The 19,824-nt window shown below is 50.1% G+C and overlaps 1 long non-coding RNA gene across 1 annotated transcript in view; it reads right to left on the reverse strand.

The window, feature by feature from the left end:
- Positions 1–2,023: 2,023 nt before the first annotated feature.
- The window catches only part of LOC123330225, a 36,480-nt gene continuing 18,679 nt past the window's right edge, over positions 2,024–19,824 (reverse strand). Inside the window, exons 5-7 of the long non-coding RNA XR_006545958.2 lie at positions 13,461–13,596; positions 10,391–10,477; positions 2,024–8,048 (exon numbers count right to left, since the gene is read on the reverse strand). This is a non-coding gene — a long non-coding RNA (uncharacterized LOC123330225). The remainder of the gene's footprint in view (positions 8,049–10,390; positions 10,478–13,460; positions 13,597–19,824) is intronic.

The following is a 19,824-nucleotide window of genomic DNA, read 5'->3' on the forward strand; positions in this document are numbered from 1 at the left end:
ACTCTGGGATGGTCAGAGGTCCAGGCGGTGGTAGAGCTGGGGTGTCCTGCCTTCAGACCTGGTGTGACCTGCCTTCAGACCTGGGTACGTAATCAACATTAGCAAAGCTCTCTGATACTTTTCTTTCCCCTTTAGAGAAATGTTGTCCATGTCACAGCTTCTTAAAGAGACTATGGAAAAGCCTTCTGTGCCACCTGCTATAAGATTGGGAGTTGGGAGGAGAACAATCACCTCTTCCCATTTATGGAGTCTTCTGCATAGACACTGAAAGGGGAGGGAAGGTCCTGAGCAGCGAGTTCATTCTGGGTCACGTTTCCTTCCAGTTAGTATCTCCCAACCCAGCAGTACAGCATTTTTGACTACCTTCACCCTGGATGCTGCAGAAAGTAAGTGAGTTAAAGACCAGCATTTAGAAACTCCTTTTATTACTCAAAGATTTCTGTGACCCCCCAGTGAATGTCACTCTAAGCAGGCTTACAAAGAAAAGGAAAGTTTTCAAAGGAAAGAGAAGAGTGGTTTGCGTTGCTGAAAGCCCAGGCTTGAAGTAGGACTGACTCTAGGAGTGCTTTGGACATAGAGTTCTAATGCCTTTTACGTGAGATTATTTTACATGTGATGATTCCAGTTCTGTCTCTGCCTTCTCTCTGCCCCAGGACCACTCTGCCCTAACTTGTCCCTGCTCTCTGGAAAATGGGCCCATGTCAAAGCTTTAGGATGATTCCTTACTGCCTTCCAACCCTGCAGTGATGGTCTCAGCCTGGGCCCCCACCCACCCTGAGATACCATCCCCACCTCACCGCTCCTGTAAGAAGAGGGAGTACATGGGAGGGGAGTCAGAGTCCCACAAACTCATAGAAAGAGGGATAAAGACAGCCAGTAGGGGACAGAGGACCTGGGAGGGTATCCTCAGAGCAGGTCGATGTCCTGGGCCCCAGGACAATGCTGGGAGGCTAGGAGCAGGAATGGGGGTGCTGACGTGAGTGTTGGGAGCTGGCGGTGGTACAGGCCTGAGAGTTCATCGGTAAGTAAAGCCAGGAGTGGAGGATGGAGGGAGTTGCGATGGGCCTGCCCTGTGGAGGGCGGCGTATGTGGGAGGAAGCTCCAGGAGAGCAGAGGAATGGAGTGAGCGGCCAGCCTCTGATGCTCTGTCTCCCCTGAGGCTCTGCTCTCCTGGGCCCCCTAAGCGCAGCAAGATGAAGACCGCAATCACCTCGTGACTGATGGCCAAGGCAGCACACAGAAGAGCATCCGTGCATTCCTGTCCAAACTGAGGAAGTTAAAGAAGCCCAGGTAAAGGACTGGAAGGTGTCCAAGCAGTCACACTAACTGCAAGAAAAAAGTTTGGGGTGGGGACGCCCTCCCAGGGACCACAGGAGAAGTGGCGGCCGGGCTCTGAGACCCTGGGTTAGGACCGTTGCCTGCTGTGGCCTTGAGATGGGATGCTGGCCCGACCAACCTTGTCACCTGCCAGGACCCACCACTGTCCGCTCTCCCACTGGGCGTGAGCGGCAGGGAAAGGGAAGTTCCAGGAGAGCCCGAGGTAGGAGCCAGGGGCTGGCATCTCTCCTGGAACAATGGGCCCCCTGGCCTTCTGTGGCAGTGCTAGCGATGCCACCCCTTGCCTTTCAGGAGCTGCCCTGGGGGGTGGGGGGGTGGCGTGTGATCATTGGCAGAGCCCGTGGCCAGTCCTGCTCTTGTCTTGGGGGACAAAGGAAAATAGATGTCTGTGAAACGTTTGTGGCTGTGCCAGCGACTCTTGGGGCAGGAAGGAGACATTACTGGCATTAGAGTGGACAGGCTTCAGGGATGCTAAGTGTCCCGGCATGTACAGGAATGGCCCTCATAGGAAGGATTTCTCACTCCAAATTCCAGAGGAAACAGTGAAGAGGACAGGCAGCAGCACATATGAAAGCTTGGCCCTGAGCCCCCTCTGCTGGAGAAGGAAATGGCGACCTGCTCCAGTACTCTTGCCTGGAAAATTCCATGGACTGAGGGTCCTGGTAGGCTACGGTCCACGGGGTTGCAAAGAGTCAGACACGACTGAGCGACTTCACTCACTCACTCCCTCCCTCTGCTGGACAGGGCATGGCACTGACCTGCCAAGGGCTTCTAGGCCCTGTCTCCCCATCCCTCACCATCTGCACAGCTGACAGAGCAGTTCCTTCTGCTTTGCCAGATTCCCTCACTTAACAGGGACATCGGTCCCCTTGCTGGGCACTGGCCCTGAATCTTTGCTCACCCAGACTCACCCTGTCTGCAGAGAGCGGACTCCCGCGCGCTCAGTCCAGAAGGGGAGCGGAGGCCCAGGCCCGCTCCCTCAGGAGGAGGTGTGTGCGTCAGGAGGGGAGACTGAGGAGACCCTCCCACCACTATGGCCCTAGGGTCCCCAGGTCCTGCCGTTCCTCCCAGCCCCTCGCCTGCTCACCTGTCCCCTGCAGAGCCTGAGCCATGGTCCTCAGCCACCTGTGCCCCTGATTCCCTGGAGTGAGCTCAAAGACGTGCTTGGAAGGTGGAAAACAGCCCCTCACCCTCCGCAGTTCCCCCCTGGTTTCTGAGTGTGGGTGAACAACCTCCGCCACAGGGTATGGACACTGGAGGCCCTGGGATCGAGCCTCCCTCCTCTGAAGGAGTCACGAGTGCCCACTGCCTAGGTGGGAGGGGGGCAAGGGAGAAACTCTGCAGGTCCTCACAGGCAATGGACGGTGAGAGGCAACCTTCACAAGCCCCGGGCACCATGCAGGCCACACCACACGCTTTGGTGACCTTGTCCTAAAGGTGATGAGTGTCCCCAGCAGAGCCCCAGGGTGCTTGGGTAAGATTTCTTGATCAGACTTGAAGCAGCTTTCAGTGTCCACACTGGCAAGAAGCCCAGATCCTGGGCAGCTCCTCCTGGGGCCTCATGTGATCACACACCGAACCTGAGATCAAGACCAGGTCCCAGAAGCAAAGCCTGGGCCCAGCTCTCCCCAGTATTGGTGGCACCCGAGCCTGGACCCTTCTCTGCATCTCCAGCCAACACTCTCCCAACGCTTACTGTACACAGCTCCATCCTAGGAGCCAGAGAGGCAGAGAGCCAGCAGCCAAAGAGACCTGGCCACTCAAGGTCTCTCAACCTTCTGGAAAGAGAGCTAGCACACAAAATACACCTTATTTAAATAATATGGCAAAAGCTTAAATAGTACTAATATGCCAGGAACAGATACAAGCATATTAAATGTATGAACAGATTTAGTCCTCTGAGAGCACCTGTGGCATAAGGCCTCCATTACTAATAGGGAGGACAGACAGACAGAGGTTAAGAAACTCACACAGCTGGTAGGTAGTGGAGGCTAGTTTTAAATGGAGACAAACCAGTTTCAGATGGTGTTTAGTCATTGCAAAGCCCTGTTCCTCAAATGTGGAGTCATGCATAGGTTTGTGTGGAGGCCTGTGGAAAGAGAACAGCCTTCAGAGAGGAGGTGATGGCCTCAGAGGGGCCTAGACATTCATCTGCAGAAGAAGGAAGAGCGTTCTGAGAATGAGAACAGCATGAGAGAGGCAGGTCACAGAAGGGCAAGTCATGTGGAGGAGAGTGAGCAGGAAGCCCCGTGAGATTTCCAAACTGCTCAGGTAGAAAAATCTTTCTGGCATCAAAAATGTTGCAGTTTTGGGTTGTTGTTTTTTTTTTTTTGCTTCCAAAGTACATAAATTTCATTTAGTTTGTTCACTCAGTGACACTTAAAGGAAAGTGTGTTTTACTCATCACACAGCATTTACCTACAGAAGTCAAGAACCAGACACTGGCTTCCCCACGGATGATGCCGAGGCAAGGTAGAGTCACCCGTGGCCCTGGAGCCCAGCATCCTGGGAGGCTCTCTGGGGTCAGGGTGCTGCGCACAGGGGAAGCTGGGGAGAGGCGCAGGTGCCTGGAGGCAGGATTGAGGTTTTGTCCTACAGGCAGTGGGAGCCAGCAGCAGGTCTCAAGTGGTAGGAAGACAGGCTCTCTGGAAGTGGCAAGGAAAATGTCCAGGTGAAGGGGATGGATGTGACGTGGGAGGTGATCTGTTGGGAGGCTCAGAGATGGTCCAGGCAAAGGAAAGGAGCCTGAGAGAGGGCGGGCAGCGGAGACAGAGACAGAGGGCGCAGGACGGGCCAATGACCCATGCAGCACCCGCACTCGCCAGGCTCTGCCTCACCTCATCAGCCTCACCACCTCTTGAATTACCCTGCTTTCCAGATGGGTAAACAGGGGCACAGGGAGGCTAACAGAATTGCCTAAGCACACAGCTGGCAGTTCCCTGGCTGGGGTGTGGTACCAGGGACCAGGTCCCATGGCCTATGCCAGCAGCCAATGGCCTCAGCCCCACTGAGAGCAAGATGGTGAGAGGCAGGACAGACAGGTCTGGGGACCAGTTCCAACTTGAGTGAGGAGCGCGGAGGGTGGAGGCGTCCAGCGCTGAGAGTGAAGGCGGCAGGGAAGGCTGGGGAGGCAACTGGTCAGCGGGAAGGCAGGGAAGGTGGGGGCCCCAGGGGTGGGGAGAGTGGGAGAAAGGGCTCACTTCTTCCCAGTTCTGCCCTATGCCCCTCCCCAAGAGAAACAAAACTAGAAGGGAGATGAAGCTCATTTTTCTAACAGAGAATTGGAGATTTTGAACTGACATGACAATCAGGACTACTCTGCAAAAACAAACATGGAAGTTGATTGAGAGCAAAATGCGGGCCCATGCAAGAGGCAGGAGGAGCACGCCACCCCTCACTCTCCAGAAACCAACAGAAGACCCCTGCCCCACACCTGTGGCCCTGAGATTGAGATCCACATTTTGACCCAGGCAGACATTCACTCCAGGAGAAGGAACAGGGAGGCAGAAGAAGAGAAAGGTGCAAAGAACTCAGCTGCCAACCCCTGCCAAAGCGGCCAGGGCCCCAGCTGGGTAGCTTGAGAAGAGAGTGCAGACAGCTGTCCTGGCTCCTAGCAGAGGCAGGCCAGCAGACGAGAGGGTCTGAGGCTGCCTGCAGCAGGGGTCACGCACCGGTTCACAGCCCCTATGAAGGGGCGAAGACAGCTATTCATCTTGGCAGGCAGCACTTTGCAGAGACAGGGTTTCAGCCCCCAGCCTCTCTTTGCACCAGTGTCCCCTCCTCTCTCATCGCATCTTCACTTGCTAAGTACTTCTTGGGCACTGAAGAAAGGCAGAGGCCGCCTGCACAGATTGCATTCCCAAGGAGCACCAGTGTGCACTGCAAAACAAGCCCAGGGCATGCAGAGTGAGAAGGAATGAGAGTCCTATGCCAGGTTAGTGAAGGAAAGGGACCTCCGCAGGGCCTGTCTGATCCCTTGCTCCATCTTCCCTATGGAGAGCAAACTGCAGGAATTCCAGCTAGGGTCAGACCCAGACTCTGCAACAAGCCGTCAAAGAGAGCAGAAGCCTGGGACTATCCCTGCTCAAGGTGCCTAAAGATGCGAGACGAGTTTAGGGGAGACCTGCCCTCTAGGCCCTTGGCACAATCCCCTTTTAGTCGTCTTCCAGCCCTCCAACTATAGAAGCCCTTGTCTGTGTGTTCGCTGACCTGTTCAGCGTCTGTCTTTCCCACTCTCGTGCAAACTACAAGAGGGCGAATGTTGTCAATGTTACCTGTTATTTCCCCAGAATCTGCCAGAGTATGCCAGGAATTGCACGTGTGTGTACTCAGTTGCTCAATAGTGTCCAACTCTTTGGGACCCCATACATTGAACCCACCAGGCTCCTCTATCCACGGAATTTCCCAATCAAAATTATGGAAGTGGGTTGCCATTTCATACTTAAGGGGATCTTCCTGACCCAGGAATCGAACTTGCGTCTCTTGTGTCTTCTGCACTGGCCAGTGGATTCTTTACCACTGTGCCGCCTGGGAAGCCCAGGCCAGAAATCAAGGTTTGTCAAATGACTGAGTGATGCAGAATGAAGAGTGGTCGTTCTGTGGACCTGGGGACTGTCTTCTGACTGCCAGTATTAAGGAAGAGTGGGTGTATAGTCTGTAGAACAAACAACCCCCAGAGTATGAGTTGGGCTCAGTCTACTCCTAGCCTGTCCCTGTTCCTCTCAGTATCTGAGCAACTCATGCAACTGCCCTGAAGCCCCAACCCGACCAGATCCACAGTGGCCCCCTGGCTTCATGGACTTCTGGTGGGCAGGGAAGGAGCCCCAGACTTTGGAGGCACAAGAAGTGTGGCCCTTCTTGAACCCCTGAAGCAGCTGAACAGCAGTAACCCGACTCTCACATTGCACCGACGCCTGCCTCCACGTGGAGAGGCTCAGCCCAGGGCTGTCTAACCAGAACCAGTACCTGGGCGAGCTACTAAGCAGGGTTTGTCAGACATACATCCTGGCATTTGCACTCCTGGGGGGCCATGAAACACTTCACTTGTCTCCAAGATCTCATTGGGAAGTGAGCTTCCCAGATCTGTCCTAATAATGAGTCTGTTCTGTTTCTGCCCACAGAATGTGGTCCTCTCTGCCTCAATTTGGTTGTGTTACATGTTTGCCCCATTGTGACCTTTCTCCTTTGGCCAACCCAACAGGGACCAGGTACAGATTCTGGGTATGTCCTACTGGCTTCTTGAACCTGGCTGACTCACGGGCCAGTCCGAGGCTCCCTTGCAACTCTGCCACTTACAGAGCCCAATATCTTAGAGTTGAGAGGATTTGAGAATCCTCCCTAACCCAGACCAATCTTTGGGCCAGCAGAAAGGCAATTAAAGAGCTGTTTGCTAATTGTGTGGTTTGCATCCCTCTTCTCCTTCAAGAGGAAACAAATATCCTGAAGAGGTAAATACACATGGAAGCCACATTACTCAGCGGGCTGTTTTCCAGAGCTCCTGAGGTGAAAGCAGGGAGTGGGGTAAAGGCCAGCACCGGCACATTAATAATGGATGCTGTGCGGCCAAGAAGCCCGCTGTCTGAGCTTGTGGCTTTGCAGAAGTCCAATTAGGGCTGAATTATAGTAATCAATACAGCAGCAGGGTTTAGATCAGAAAGAAAGGCCCTGTTCTACTGAGGGCAATTTATAAGAGTGGGAAAGAAACACGTTGGTATAACTGAGGATGAGCTTGCAGGCTACAGGCTTCCCAGGTCTGGGATGACTTTGAGGGAAAATCCAACTGGCTGTATGTAAACCGGAGCAAAAGGGCCTTTCCTCCAAGAAGGGATGAGGATGGTAGCATCCTGGCCAATGCTGCGGGTGAGTGAGGGGAGGGGTCTTTGGAATCAGACACTCGAGGGGCGCCCTTGGCAGGTTCGCCTCTCTGAGCTCCTCTCTGCATAGGTCCTCACGTGCAAACTGTGACAGTGAATGATGATGTATTGCTTACTGGAAATCTGCTGAGATAGGTGTCCTGACCGCACACACACGAAATGGTAACTATGTGAGGTGATGGATATGTTAATTGGCTTGATTGCGGTGATCATTTCACAATGTATATCACAACATCATGTTGCATACCTTAAATATAAACAATCTTTATTTGCCAATCATATCTCAATTAGGCTAGGAAAAAATACCTGCTCCCTAGAACTATTATGAAATCTCTACAAAAACGCTGAATCCATGCCTGGCCCCTGGGTACACAAGGATGTCATTTTCCCTCCATCTCCCCTCCCCAGCATCTCACAGGTCCACCTCCACACCTTTGGCCCTGCTGTCCTGCCTCTCCTGCATGTTGGCTTCCTGGGTTATCCCAGCCTTGCTCCTCCAGGGTCCCTGGATGCATGCAGAGTGCTCCTGATTCCTTCCTTTGAAACAGAGCCCTTTCCTTGTGCTTTAACCTGACCTCTGATGGAGCAGATGCCACCCCTGACAGGCCAGCTGGACAACAGGAGAGGCTTCCTGAGGCCTCAGCTCCAGGCCGTGGGCCCAGCCCCTCTCACTCACAGCCCCGTCACTGTGCCCACGGCTCACACGGGGCAACCGGTGATGGCGTGTCTCAGAGCAGCTGCCCCACTGCTGGGAATAACACATCGCCTTTGTCAGGGGCTGGAGAGGTCCTTGTTCTGTGGAGTGCTGCTTATATCTGTGTGGCCTGGTTCATGGTACTTTGAAGCATCAGAGAAGGCAAAACAGAGAAAAATGGAATTAGCAGGAAAGGAGGTGAGAACAGGAGGGGGGCAATTTGGTGGGTAGGAGTGGCAAATGTCCCCTTCATGGATCACAGCCTCGTCGTGCCAAAAGGCCTTGTATAATCCAATGAAGTGATGAGCCATGCCGTGTAGGGTCATCTAAAATGGACGGATCATAGTGAAGAGTTCTGACAAAACACGGTCCACTAGGGGAGGGCATGGCAACCCATTCCAGTAGTCTTGCCTAGAGAACCTTGTGGACAGGATGGCATCACCAACTCGAAGGACATGGATTCGAGCAAACTCTGGGAAATAGTAGAGGACAGGGGAGCCTGGCATGCCAATGTCCATGGGGTCACAAAGAGTTGGACACGACTTAGTGACTGAACAACATATTGCATTGGGAGGTAGAAAATGCATTGGGAAGTGAGCATGCAGAGCAGGAATCTTGGTCCAAGTGGGCACACAGATTGCTGCACTCAAGTGGCCCTTTTCTTTTCCTGCCTAGGAACAAAGTGAAACCATTAGTGGGGTTTAGCCAGACCACACTGAACACAAGCTGTAGTTGGGAAAACGCCGTTTGGAATTCTTAGAACTGGAAGAGGAAACCCAGAGTCACAGCCTGAGTGCTTCTAGACACCATGCACATTCTGAGCACATTGCCTCACTTCCCTGGCTTCTTAAAGGTACTCCCACCATCCCACTTTACAGATAAGAAAGTGGAGGTGCGGAGCCAGACAGGTACTCTCTAGATCCCTCTTAGCTCTAGCTCCCAGTGGCAGCAACACATATGCCATCAATTTCAAACAATGTCTGTGTGGGGCCCTGGCTCATGATCTCAGCTTCTACTGCTTTGCTTTGGAGGCTGCTGTCATTTAAATGTCATTTTAGGGAGCTAAACCACAAAACTCCCCTTTGGTTCAAGTCAGCAAGCGTTCACTGAACACCTGTGCCCTGAAGACTGTAACTGCCACTGCCTTGAACCTATCATACTTGGGACATCCAGGAGCCTGGACTCTGCTGAAAACACTGCCAACCTTTGCAATCAGACCCATTTGGACACCATTGTTTTCCTAACCATCAGTGTGGAACCATTTCCTTTCACATCCAGGAGACAAGAGTGCCAAGTGACACTTGGCTTGGACTGCAGAGTTGGCATTATCCATCAGAAGAGCCCTTCATCCACTAGCATAATCGCTCCACGAGAGCACAGAACATTGTCCTCAAAAGCAGGAAACACTGCCTGCCAGCACAGTCTACAGAAATGACTGATATTCACTTACACCTGGAGCCAAGGTGGCCTCAAAGCATTGAACAGCATGCGTGCTGGGTAGATCCTAACCTCTGATGGGAGCAAAAGAGCCAAAAGCCAAGAGGGAGCCTTAGCCCTCCTGAAGCTGCTAAAGCTGACCCCCACCCGAGCCACAGTGGACCCTCAAGCAGTCTGTCCACCTCTCACTCCCACCAAAGCTCCAAATAGCCTAACTTGACCCTCTGGCTCCACATGTGGGCCTCTTAACTATCTCCCCATGCTTATCCCCCTGGCAGTGCTCTCTGCGGCTTGCTGGGTGAATACTCACACTAACTTACTGAGGCTATAAAACTGGATGGATAGAGAAATGGAAGAATAGATAATCAGACCCTATATCTTCCCAACGCTGTGGTCCAATCTTTATATAGACACACGCAGTCTTGGTTAGATCACCAGTCCAGGTTTGATCCATGAGACAGGGCACTCAGGGCCGTGGCCTGGGACAACCCTGAGGGATGGGATGGGGAGGGAGGTGGGAGTGGGGATCAGGATGGGGGACACATGTACACCCATGGCTGACTCATGTCAATGTGTGGCAAAAACCACGTCAATATTGTAAAGTAATTAGCCTCCAAGTAAAATAAATAATTTTTTAAATGACTACTACTAATAATAAAGTCTTTAATGTCCTTCCCCAAAAATCATATGAAATGAATTTCAATCCATAACACACACACACACACACACACACACGCTGACATGACCCATCTCTTCCCCAATCTCCCACAGTTCTGATATCCCCTAGAGAAAGCCTCTCTCCCCTGCACAGACTCTCTCCCTCTGAGCTCATGTCATATGCTCTTCTGCTCTCCTGCCCCTAAACCCCACTGCTCTGCACCTGTCCCCTCCCATCAAGGCCCAGGTCCCAGTGGTTGACAGCAGGGAGGGGGGTGGGGAAGTTGAGGAGCTCAGGCAGCTGCTGTCCACCTGAATGGGAAGGGAAAGGGGACAAAGAGAACACCATGCACGCCAGGCCCCTAACTGGCGGTTAGGAGATGAGACTCACCCAGCCTGGATCCATGTATCACTAAGCACAAGTTGTTAAACTCCAGCAAGAAGAGGAAGGGGACCTCTGTCCCTCAGTGCTGTTGGGCTTAAGAATAACAGATGGAAGTGTTTAAAACAGTACCTGCACAGGGGAAAGGTCAGCTTTCACCATTTGGGATTGCTAATGGTCATTTCATCTGAATTTCATCACATAGTTGGGTTTACATATAGATTTTTTTAGAAACTTTTAATCTTTATTTATGTTATGTCTTAGGCTAAGCTATGCACAGCATGCGAGATCTTAGTTCCCGGACCAGGGATTGAACCTGTGCCCCCTGCATTGGAAGAGCAGAGTCTTAACCACTGGGCTGCCAGGGAAGTCCCCACTTATCAATATTGATAAAACTCTTAGATTGAGTGGGATGAAAATCTAGTTTATTTAATTAAACCATTTCCCAGATGAATTTAATCTCTGCACCCTTTCCCTAACATGTGGGAACTCATTGCCCACCAGCAAGTATTGCAGAAAGAGAGAGAAAAGAATAAGAGAGGCACTAATAGAGTCTGAGGTACACACCCCAGATGAGATGAGGGGTAAACACTGTGCTGTTGTTTCCCCAAAGGAGGACAAGTTAATCACAACTCTTATGGTGGAAAACTATAGAAAATCAACTCAAAATGCTTTAAACTAAAAAGAACTAAAACTTAACTAAATTTAAAAGTCCAGGACCAGGACTTTCAGACAAAGCTCAATCCAGTTTTACTGTTGCTATCTCTTGATTCTGTTTTTCTACGTGTTGACTCATTTCCAAGCACAATTTCCTCTTTTGACCGTGGCAGTACATGGTTTATATCCTGCAAGCTTAGTGGTACTGATAACCATGGGTGACCTTGCCCAGTAGTTCTGGTTGGAGGGCCTTGAGTCACATGCTGCCTCCCAAGGAGTGTAAAGCGCTGCTGAGCCAAGTCTTCATTCCAAACCCTCTCATGAATCTAGAAAGGCCAGTAGCCTCTCTCACTCTGCACAGAGCAAAATTTTAAAATGAAGTCCAGTTTCTATATCGGGGGCTGGATGCTGGGCAGATAGAAGCAGTGGGGATCCACTCAGAGAAAAAAGGGTTGGGGGCGGGGGTGTGGGTGACAGCTGTTTGAACTGCATGAGAAGCCCTTCCCCGTCCTCTCCTGGGAACCCTGTCCTACAACACTGTCCTAAAATGAAGACCAGCCATGGGAGAGCAGCACCCGCTTTTGTGCCCTCCCCACAGACTGACAAGGAACCGGAAGTGAGTGGAGTTGGGATTGTGGGGAGGGGCCTGTGGAACCCCCCTCCTTGGCACCATGTCTCCCGCTTTCCTCCCACCCCAAGCCAACAGAAGCTGGCATCCTGGGTCCCAGGTCATTCATTCTCCACACTGCCCATGAGTCTCACCCTATTGCCCTGGGGCCTCTGTGATCTGCTTGAGAGCCCACAGGCTGGGATCAGGATCCTGACAGGCAGCGTCTCATCAGCCCATCCTTGTGCCCTAGCATAAAGTAGGTCCTGGGTGAATATTGATCTGAGAGACTGAACATGCAAATGGACGATCACTACATCATGTGCAAAAATAGAACTCTGACCCATAATCTGCAGCAAGCAGCCCAGAAAACAAACACGTCATTTATAGTAACTCATCCAGGAAGCCAGCCCATTACCTACGAGTCAGACTTCTAGTCAGACCACTATTTCTAGCAACCAGTCCAGGAAGCCAATCACCCCTGTAACAATTGGCCCAAACTAACCAGAACTTGGTTCATAACTGACAGCTTCTCTAATTTTTGTCTTAGCTTCCAATTTAAGACCAACTAGAAAAAGCCAAACATGCACCACTAACCAATCACATACAATTGCCTCTAGTTCCATGGCACCCCACTCCAGTACTCTTGCCTGGAAAATCCCATGGACGGAGGAGCCTGGTAGGCTGCAGTCCATGAGGTCACGAAAAGTTGAACATGACTGAGCGACTTCACTTTCACTTTTCACTTTCATGCATTGGAGAAGGAAATGGCAACCCACTCCAGTGTTCTTGCCTGGAGAATCCCAGGGACGGGGGAGCCTGGTGGGCTGCCGTCTATGGGGTCGCACAGAGTCGGACATGACTGAAGCGACTTAGCAGCAGCAGCAGCAGGCCACTTACAGCCTCCCTGTGCCAACAGGGCCTTCCCTTCTTCCTACTATAAAAATTTCCCACCCCTTTAAGTCACTGCTAGAACGCTTGTACAATGGCTGCCTCCCTTGTTAAAGCAAACTCTGAATAAAGTGCTTTGGCCTCCTCTCACTGGCTTTGTTTATTGCCACAGAACTACCTCTCTCCCAGGCAAGCCCTAGAGCAATGCCATTCTCCTCTACCTCTCTGGTGATTGGCACCTTGTCCAGTAGGCCGAGCTGGAATCCCTTCCAGTGCCAAGCCTCCTGGATGAGCTGGAGCTGGGCTTGCTCCCTCCCAGAACACACAGAAGACTCGCTGCTGAGTGCTCTGTACCCACAGATCCACGTGGAACCAGTGGGGTGAGCACCAGAGGGAGTGTGGGCAGGGAAGGAGGAGGGCACAGGAGGCCAACCCACGGTGGAGTTTGAGCTCCAAAGCCCTGTGAGCAACACAGGCAAGGCATCTAACCTGGGCTTCAAAGGGTGAATTAGGAAGAGAGCAAAGAAGGGTTTGTGCAAATTGGGAGCCAAAGCCTGGAGGTGGGAGAATCTGAAGGAAGTTCCCAATTGTGGCTCAGATCCAGTACTGTTTCCTTCAGGGCCCAGGGGCCCCAAGCACTTGTAGTTCAAAAGCTCTTTCCAATAAACACAGAATAAAAAGGCTTAGATTTCTGTCTCCTTTTTCTCCATATACATAAAAATGATAAAAACCCCTGGGATGGCTGGGATTTATTGGGCAGATTTTTTTGGAAGTTCTTCTTATATATCTGGACTATGGCTTATAAATCAAATTTGGTTTCCTTTGCTAGAGAGTAAACTTTTATCTAAGGCCAAGCACCAGGCTATAGAAGGAGATTCACAGAGAAGGTGAAACAACACTGGTGGAAGTTTCCACCTTACCAACCTTAGCACTCCTTCTTGAGTCCCTGTGCTCTCCACTGAGAGCCGTGGGCTCTGAGACTGGCTGTCTGTTGAGCTCTTCACTCATGAATTCAGATCCACGTCTCACACTTGGGTCCAGCACTCTTCTTGGTGGACAACTGCTCTTGTGGGGGAAGCAAACACATCCAGCCTGAAGTTAGGAGCCAGCAGGCTGCTCTGGGTCTCTGTAGGATATGGAGTGCCTGCCTAATGTCTCTGGCTCTTAGATTCCTCAAGCTAGAATGGAACAGTAATGTCTTTCCCATAAGGTCCTTGCAGGATTGAAAATGATTGCATCTGGCACACAAGCCATTAGTGAAGTCAGCCCTCCATGCTAAGGTGGGTGACTCCTAGGTAAGAGTCACCCCAATGTGAGTGATCTGAATGCAGCCTAGGACTCTTGTCTACAGCCAGAACCCTGCAAGCATTCTCTGAGGAAGTGGGAAATAGCTAAACTTTAAGTCAAATCTCTTAAGGATTCACTGGTTTGATTTTTTTCTTGCTCAGTTGCTATCAGGAATTTGTTCTGGGGCTACAGTACAGTGTTGGACTGAACCAAGTTAGCCTCCCCCTTTGTCTCCCCAAGTCCTGCAAACAGCACAGGAATGAGCCTCCAGGAAATGTGGGCCAGTTAGATTTGGTTAAAAATTGAGCAAAGAATTACAAGGCTTACTCGCCCAAATAGAACTATCTGCTCTCCGGATTTGCTATCAGACTGTCTCCATACGTCTAGTCCTTCAAGGCCCTGTTAACTTCAGGTCACCAGGATTATTTTTCTCAGAATTTGGCACTGAGAAGAAAATAACAGTTGACAGAAAATGATGCAGGGATGCAAGTCTGGAATGCCACTCCTGGAGTCCGCCCACCCCCACAGACACATCTCAGTCAGCCATCGTTTCTGCATCTGTCACCTGAGTGGTGAGAGCTGTGCTCCCCAGGTGCTGCTCGAGTTCAAAATCCAAGGGAGGTTAAATTGTACTTATTTAATTAGATTTCCTGAGGCAGGAAAGCAGACTGGGCCCAGCTATCTTCCTGCGACACCCCTGCTTGGACTCATAAGCACCATAACTCCAGGCAGGCAGGGACGGAGTCCATCAAGAGGCGCTCCCAAAGTGCAAAGGCCAAGGGTGGAAGAGACTCTTACAGTTGGAATTGAGGGGTAATGGGGTGAGGAAGCAGCAGAAGCAAATGTCAGCCTCTGAAGAGCAAGGAGGAGAAGACAGGTTGACTTGTCTCCTGGAAATATGTGCTAACGTCCTAACCCCAATAGCGTAGAACATGATCTTTTCTTGTAAAACTCTCTTTACAGAGGTAATCGAGTGAAAATGAGGTCATTGAGGGGCCTTCAACCAAAATGACTGGGTTCCTTATTAAAAAGGGACATTTGGGCGAAGACAAACATGAGCAGAAGGAAGACACTGTGAATTCACAGGGAGAAGATGTCATGTGACCAGAGTGATGTGTCTGTAGACCAAGGAACACCAAGGATTGACAGCAAACACCAAAAGCTAGAAGGAGTTTCCTCAGAGCCATCAGAGAGCATGGTCTGCCAGCATCTTAATTCAGACATCTAGCCTCCAGAAGCTGGCTTAAAACTCAACATTCAGAAAACTAAGAATATAGCATCTGGTCCCTTCACTTTATGGCAAATAGATGGGGAAACCATGGAAACAGTGACAGACTTTATTTTCTTGAGCTCCAAAATCACTGCAGATGGTGACTGCAGCCATGAAATTAAAAGATGCTTGCTCCTAGGAGTTGGAAAAAAAACTATGACAAACCTAGACAGCATATTAAAAAGCAGAGATATGATTTTGCCAACAAAGATCCATATAGTCAAAGCTTTGATTTTTCCAGTAGTCATGTATGAATGTGAGAGTTGGACCATAAAGAAGACCACACACTGAAGAACTGATGCTTTTGTACTGTGGTTTCAAGAAGACTCTTGAAAGTCTCTTGGACTGCAAGGAGATCAAGCCAGTCAATCCTAAAGAAAATCAATCCTGAATATTTATTAGAAGGACTGAAGCTCCAATACTTTGGCCACCTGATGCAAATAGCTGACTCATTAGAAAAGACCCTGATGCTGGGAAAAATTGAAGGCAGGAGGAGAAGCGGATGACAGAGGATGAGATGGTTGGATGTCATCACTGACTCGATGGACATGAGTTTGAGCAAGCTCCAGGAGAGGGTGAAGGACAGAGAAGCCTGGCATGCTGCAGTCCATGGGGTCACAAAGAGTTGAACATGACTGAGCAACTGAAAAACAACAAGAAGCCTCCTGAATTATGGAGAACAAATTTCTGTTGTTTTACATCACTTAGTATGTGGTCCTTTGTCACAATCATCCTAGGCAACCAACACAGGCAACACTTTAGCTTTGATTCTTCCAGAAGCCAACTATGAAGACAAGGATGAAGCACAAGTAGGTTTAGGGGTAGGATTCCAGGAAGCACTTCTGGAGGAGTGGGGAAGGGAGGCAGAGATGGGAAGACAGTCAGCACAGGGCATGGTGTCAGCCTGAGGTGGGAGGTACATGGGGTCCAGGCCAGGCATTTACAACAAGCCTCCTGTCTACATTTCCTGAGGAAGGAGGCAGGTGGGCTCTAGGCTAGATATTTACAACTAGCCTCCCACTTGTCTGACTCTTTGCAACCCCATGGACTGTAGCCCACCAGGCTTCTTTGTCCATGGGATTCTCCAGGCAAGAATACTGCAGTGGGTTGCCATGCCCTCCTCCAGGGGATCTTCCCAACCCAGGTCTCCCACACTGAGGCAGATTCTTTACCAGCTGAGCCACCAGGGAAGCCCATTTGCACTTCAAGATAGGAAAAAAAAACAAGAGCAGGGTAAATAGCCAGACTTTGGGCATTTTCACTCAATGGACATGAGTTTGAGCAAACTCCAGGAGATAGTGAAGGACAGGGAAGCATGGCGTGCTGCAGTCCATGGGGTCACAAAGAGTTGAACACAATTTAGCAACCGAACATCAAATACAACATTTATGGCAGAAACATAGAGGAGGCAAACCCTTTTTGAGTCAAAGATCAAGAGGTCACATATTTCTCATTCTTGGGACAAGGAAGACATTGCACATTCATGAAAAGGCTCCTTTGGAGTCAAAAAGGAGGGAGTACCACTCCAGAATAGGTGAGCCAAGGCCCCCAGTTAGGCCTCTGGGCTGGAATCCAAAGTTGCTCACATATGTTGGGGAGGGTCCTGGGGCAGGTCAGGTGTGGGGAAAAAAATCGGATAATTAGCCAAAGGTAAGCAAAGACAGGAAGAACTGCCCTATATAAACGATTTAACTGCCTCTTCACTGTGCTGCTCCTCATCAGGGAGGATGCCTACACCCTTTTTCTCTGGGTGTGCACTGCCTTGTTTCTTGTCTTAACTGAAGAAACTGTTTCTCTGCTCCCCCACTTGTTGTGCTATGTCTCTAATAATAAACTTCGCACTGTTTTTACAGTTTTTGCCTCCTTGAGAAAATCATTTTTCAATGGAGGCAAGATACAGGGAAAATTTGCTTCTAGTCTCTAGCCCTTGCTGGTCTGCTGGTGCTGCTAAGTCACGTCAGTCATGTCCAACTCTGTGCGACCCCATAGACGGCAGCCCACCAGGCTCCGCCGTCCCTGGGATTCTCCAGGCAAGAACACTGGAGTGGGTTGCCATTTCCTTCTCCAATGCATGAAAGTGAAACGTGAAAGTGAAGTCACTCAGTCGTGTCCGACTCTTCACGACCCCATGGACTGCAGCCTACCAGGCTCCTCCGTCCATGAGATTTTCCAGACTACCTAGGTTCAATTCCTGAGCAGGGAATTAAGATTTTGCTTCAAGCTCACTGCTGCCTCTCCAAGACCAACTTAGGGACCTCTGAGGCAACTCAAGCTGAAATCACAAAGAACGATGGAAGCCAGCAGAGGACATGCCCTGAAGAGCCATCCAACTGCAAAGTAAAGGAGCTGGCTGTTTATATCCCAACTTCCCTGCTGAAGGGCTGCTGATGGGGACAGAAAGGAGCAGTGAGTTGTTAATTTTCTGATACTTGGTGCAAGCAGTAAAGTGGACTCCAGAAACCAGAGAAAGCCCTCGGGCAGCAAAGCCCAGGGCTGGCAGTAAGCCCTTAGTCTAGTGCACGCTAAGGGGTTAAGGATGAAAGGATTTGCAAAGTGCACAGTGTCTGCTTCAGCGAACATTTTGAGAAGAGGCAGATAAAAATAAAAAGGCAGAAAAGTTACTGTGAAGCCTGTTTGGGAAACTTGAACTTGAAAGTCAGGCCAAAAAGTCTGGACTTTGTTTCTTAAGCTGTAGGGAAGTAACAAAGATTTTTGAGCAGAAAAGTGACCAGATTATAGCTTGGCTTTAAAAAAAAAAAAAATGAACGTGATTGAGTGTATTGGAGAACAAATAAACATAAAAGAGACAGCTAATTAGGGGTAACAGTGCTAGTGAGGTTGTGGAGCTAAAATAACACGGAGCACAGGAGCAGACAAGTAGGAGATGCTGGTTCTTTACCCCATAAGCCACATGGTCCTCACTAGGGGACCCTTAAGCAAACCAGAGTCAGTGTGTAGAGAAGCCTGGCTCCTGGGCACCTGGGATGGGCAGGTTTAAGAGAACTGTCCAGCATGCCTCTCATGTCCTTTCCCAACTCCAAATTTCAGAAACAATGGGAAGCATAAGCCACTGGTGGTTGAGCAGGTGGCCTTTCCTAAGCTTTCCCGGTTCTCATTCCATTCAGAGCAGACATGGATTGGAAGCCACGGGGTTTGCAAATGACACAGTGCCACTGGGAGCTGGGATCGCATTTGCCAGTTTCTAGCCTGTACTTCTGACTTTGCTTCTAAAGAGTGGGTTATCCACACTGACCTATAAACAAAGAAACTAAATAAGGCATTCCAGCCTAATATGGCTCATTTCTTTGACAATGATGTAAAAATCACTGACATAAATTGCCCAACAGATAGAAGACTCTCAAAAGGAAACACAAGGGAGAATGTGTCCCCTATTAATTCCATATAAGTCATGGAGATGCCACTTTTTCTCACTCCTGCTCGAGAGGAGCCCTCCCAGATGGGCTGCTCAGGGAATTGGCTTCTCCCTTCTCCTCCCTTCTAGAGGTAAGATCATCTCCTGGCTTCTCTTTCTAAAAGCCTTAAAACAACCAGCCTCAGTTTAGGGCTAGATCGGTCAGGTCCTCTGTGGCCAACAAGCCTGGTACTCCAAGAGAACTGGGTATGGAAGCATTTCTGGGAGACCCAGGCATGGATTCAGCCAGCTGAAGCAGAAGGAAAGATTAATTCTTCTCAGGCCATACCATGGTGTGCCTCCAGCCAGCGAGCTGAAGGCCATCTTCTCAGTGAGATGGTAAAGGTGCACCTGTCCTGAGTAATGACCATTCTAGCTGGAAGCCAGCTTGACATTGAAGCCCCACTGTAAACACACCACAGTAATATGCTCAGGTAAATCCTGTGGTGGAGTCTTCAATGAAGTGAGGACTCACCTGGGAAGCAAATGGTCCACTTGTAAGTTACCATGCTATATCCTCAGAAAGTGAAGGCATTATGCAGTTTGTGTGTGTGTGTGTGTGTAGGTCTGTGCATATGAGCACAATGACTAACACCACAGCAGTGCCTAATGTTTGCTGAGACTTTTTGATACAAAGTGCAGGGCCTGTCCTAATCACGTCAGAATATTATGTCATTTAGTTAGGACAAGACTGCTATGAAGTTCTGATATTATCCCCATTTTACAGATTATATGTCAGTCAAGAGAGACCAAGATATTAATAGGAAAATGATGGAGCTGATCTCATCAGCATCACCTAGGAATATGTTAGAAATGTATTCTCACCCCATACTCCCCAGCCCAGGCCTAACAGACTCTCCAGGTGATTCTGACACATGTTAAAGTTTGAGGTCCAGCCAGCTAGGACAAAGGATCCCAAACCTTAGTTTCTGCCAAAGGCCAAACCCAGCCCACTGCCTGTGTTTGCAAATAAAGTCATATTGGAACAGAGTCATGCCCATTCATTGAGGTATTGTCTGTGGCTGCTTTCCTGACACAGGTGCAGAGCTGAGTAGTTAGTTGTGACAGAGGCTACATGACCCACAAACGGAAATATTTCCTCTCTGGCTCTTTACGGAAAGGCTGCTAACCTAGCTTAGAATAACTAAAGTTTGTGTTCCAGTCCCCTCGCTGGTCAGAGGAGGCGGCTGTGAGGATAGCCATCTTTCTCTGCCTGGCTAGGGCAGGCCCTCGCTGGGGCTTTGCCAGTTGAGACTTGTGCCAGCAGAGAGAAGAGACATGCTCAGTGTGGTCGGTGCTTAAAGCTTCTGTTCTGAAAT

The sequence above is a fragment of the Bubalus bubalis genome, chromosome 18 (assembly GCF_019923935.1).
Source record: "Bubalus bubalis isolate 160015118507 breed Murrah chromosome 18, NDDB_SH_1, whole genome shotgun sequence".
In the NCBI taxonomy this organism is placed as follows: Eukaryota; Metazoa; Chordata; class Mammalia; order Artiodactyla; family Bovidae; genus Bubalus; species Bubalus bubalis.